This window comes from Rutidosis leptorrhynchoides, chromosome 9 (genome assembly GCF_046630445.1).
Source record: "Rutidosis leptorrhynchoides isolate AG116_Rl617_1_P2 chromosome 9, CSIRO_AGI_Rlap_v1, whole genome shotgun sequence".
NCBI lineage: Eukaryota > Viridiplantae > Streptophyta > Magnoliopsida > Asterales > Asteraceae > Rutidosis > Rutidosis leptorrhynchoides.
The window spans coordinates 276,572,733-276,576,356 of NC_092341.1; the positions used below are offsets into that span (position 1 = coordinate 276,572,733).

General features: G+C 33.3%; 1 non-coding gene across 1 annotated transcript; it reads right to left on the bottom strand.

The window, feature by feature from the left end:
* Positions 1-1,594: 1,594 nt before the first annotated feature.
* On the bottom strand, positions 1,595-1,701 carry LOC139869901 (small nucleolar RNA R71). Its single transcript, XR_011766482.1, has one exon. It is a non-coding gene; the product is annotated as a small nucleolar RNA R71 (small nucleolar RNA).
* Between the last annotated feature and the right edge of the window lie 1,923 nt (positions 1,702-3,624).

Sequence of the window (3,624 nt, forward strand, 5' to 3'; positions counted from 1 at the left end):
TCTGACAGACTGAAACCTGGCACAGCATTAATTACGTTTTAGGGTTTTAATTATTATTAATATTATTAATTGATTAAGATTAGGGTTATATTTAATATTAATTAATTTTTGTTAAATTTGTATTTTTAAGTTTTAATTAGTTTTATTAATATATAAATTAATACTTTTATAAAATAATAATATAAAAATAATATATTTATAAAAATTGTACTTTTATAACTTTAACTTTTATTTTTATATTTTGTATCTTTTTATTTCGTTTAATCGTAATTTGTATATTTATCGTTCGTAATTAGTTTTAAACTTAGTTTTTGCCATAGTATTTTATATTTCTAGATTTTTAGGCTTTGCCGTAAAATCCCTTAAGTGCTTTTTCTATAGACTAAGATTTAGGTGCTTTAGAATTTTGCGACGCTGTTTTAAAATTTTAGTGCCTTTTAAGTTATTGCTGTTTTGGATATAGAATTCCTTTAAGCTTTAATACCTTTAGACGTAAGTTTTAATTATTAGTTTTTAGGTTTTCAAGTTTCGACGCTCTACTTTCTTATTATTAATTTTCAACTTTTTATTTTTCGACGATTTGTTTTTCGACTTTTATTTCTCGACGCGCTTTTTGTTTTTCATTTCGACGCTCTAGTTTTTAGGACATAGAATTTTCTTTAAACTTCGACGAAAAATTATTTTAAGCGGTTAAATTCATAGATATCCAAAATTTTCTAGTTCGTAGTAATAGTTGGATTTTTTAGTGGCGAGTTATGGGCTTCCGATTTAAAGGGTCCTGGCTACCTACTGCATCTATTGGCTATTCAAAACATAGGCAAAATCAGAAAAGTCTATTAATTTGATAACTTATATAATTTTTATCTTTTATAACTAATAGGATATTCAGTGAATGCACCGAGCAAAACGTTCACCACCTTTCATACGTTCACCACCTGTAACTCGATCAAGACATCTAGCCAATATTGTCGCCGTTGATTTTTCTTTAGAATCGTCGTCTAGTAGACCAAGTACTCCAATTCAAATTTCCGATAATCCATTTTTTGAACCCGACCTCACAATTGAGAATTCGGAGGATATTCAGGGACAATTCAGAGATCCTGAACCACTAATCATTCCTCCTGAACCACAAATTACTCATCCAGAGATTGTCGAGGAAGAAACCATTAAATCAGAATCCTCTAGTGATTCAGATTCAACAAATTCAATCATAAAAAATCTGGAACCTCTAAGTATGAAAGACCGAATGAGGGCTAAACGCACTGGCCAAGGTCATGCCATTACTCAACCAGACATTAATGCACCAGATTATGAAATCAAAGGACAAATCCTACACATGGTAGTTAATCAATGCCAATTTAGTGGTACGCCAAAAGAAGATCCAAACGAACATCTTCGTACCTTTAATAGGATCTGTACTCTATTCAAAATCAGAGAAGTTGAGGATGAACAGATCTATCTCATTTTATTTCCCTGGACTTTAAATGGAGAAGCCAAAGATTGGTTAGAACCGTTACCTGAATGGGGGATTGATACATGGGATGTTTTATTTGAAAAATTCCTTAAACAATTCTTTCCGGTATCTAAAGCCGTGAGACTTCAATGAGAAATTGTTACGTTCACGCAAAAGCCAAATGAAACTCTATATGAGGCGTGGAAAAGATTTGGAAAGTTGTTGAGAGGATGTCCTCAACATGGTTTAGACACTTATCAAATAGTACAAATATTCTACCAAGGATGTGATATTACTACACAAAAAGACATCGATATAGTAGCTGGTGGTTCCATTATGAAGAAAACCGCAACTGAAGCTTACAAAATTATTGATAACACTGCTTCCCACTCACATGAGTGGCATCAAGAAAAAGACATCGTTAGATCATCTAAAGCGGCTAGAGCCGATTCTAGCCATGACTTTGATTCCATTTCCGAAAAGTTAGATGCTTTCGAAAGACAAAAAGAAAAGATGACTAAAGATATTCACGCTATACGAATTAGTTGTGAGCAGTGTGGAGGACCACATTTGACAAAAGATTGTCTCAGTATTGAACAAACAATGGAACAACGAGAGAATGTTTCATACATGAACCAAAGGCCTGGAAATAATTATCAGAATAATTATCAACCGCCAAGACAAAACTACAATCAAAATCATAATTATAACCGAAATGTTCCATACAACAACCAACAAGGTCCTAGCAATCTACAAGTATCTAACAATACTTACAACCAGCAAAGACCTATTTTTTAAAATAAACCACCACAAACCGATGATAAAAATCCAAATTTAGAAGAAATGATGTCAAAGCTAGTTGAATCTCAAACTCAGTTTTTCACATCTCAGAAACAAACCAATGAACAAAATGCTCAAGCATTTAGAAATCAACAAGCTTCTATTCAAAATCTGGAACAAGAAGTGAGCAACCTAGCAAGGTTGATAGGTGAAAGAAAACCAGGGAGTCTACCTAGCGATACAAATGCTAAACCCCGAAATGAAATAGCTAAAGCCATTACCACGAGAAGTGGTATTACACTTAAACCACCTGAAATGCCTGTAATTTTTGATGACTCTATTCCTACTACACAGGCACCACAGCCTGAGCAAGAAAAGGAAACAGAACCGGTAGTTGAAAAGGTTAATGAAGATAACACAGTTAAAGCTAAACCTTATGTTTAACCATACCAACCACCACTTCCTTACCCAAGTAAAATGAGAAAAGAAAGACTTGAAGCAGAGCAATCCAAATTTTTGGATATGTTTAAACAAATAAATGTAAATCTTCCTTTCATTGATGTAATTTCAGGAATGCCTAGATATGCTAAATTTCTGAAAGATCTAATCACAAATAGAAAGAAAATGGAAGAACTTTCGGCTATCACAATGAATGCTAATTGTTCTGCAGTGCTGTTGAATAAACTACCAGAAAAACTCTCTGATCCAGGAAGTTTCACAATTTCATGTTTTCTGGGTAGTCTTAGTTCAATAGAAGTATTGGCAGACTTAGGTGCTAGTATAAATTTAATGTCGTATTCACTATACGCTAAACTAGACCTCGGAGAATTGAAACCAACAAGAATAAGCATACAATTAGCCGATCGATCAGTAAAATATCCTAGAGGGATAATGGAAAACATACTAGTTAAAGTTGGTACTTTAGTATTTCCAGTAGATTTTGTTATTCTGGACATGGAAGAAGATTCTCGAGTTCCTCTCATACTAGGAAGACCATTCTTAAACACTGCTAAAGCAAAGAAACTGACCCTAAGTATAGAGGACGAGAGTGTTACCTTTTCTGTTGATAGAGCCATGCAACAACCACAATCTGCAGATGATACATGTTATTATATTCAAACTATAGATTCACATGCAGAATTGTTACAAAAATTTCCAAAAATTACAAGGAACAGGAGAATGTTCTTTAGGAGAAGGAACTGAACCAATTGATGAAGCTGAAATGTTAGCTACACTTATGGCTAATGAATACGAACCAACAATAGAAGAACTTCAAATGCTAAAAGAGGAAGACAGATGTCGATACAAATCATCGATAGAAGAACCACCGATATTAGAGTTAAAGCCACTTCCAAACCATTTGGAATACACTTATTTACATGGTAAATCTG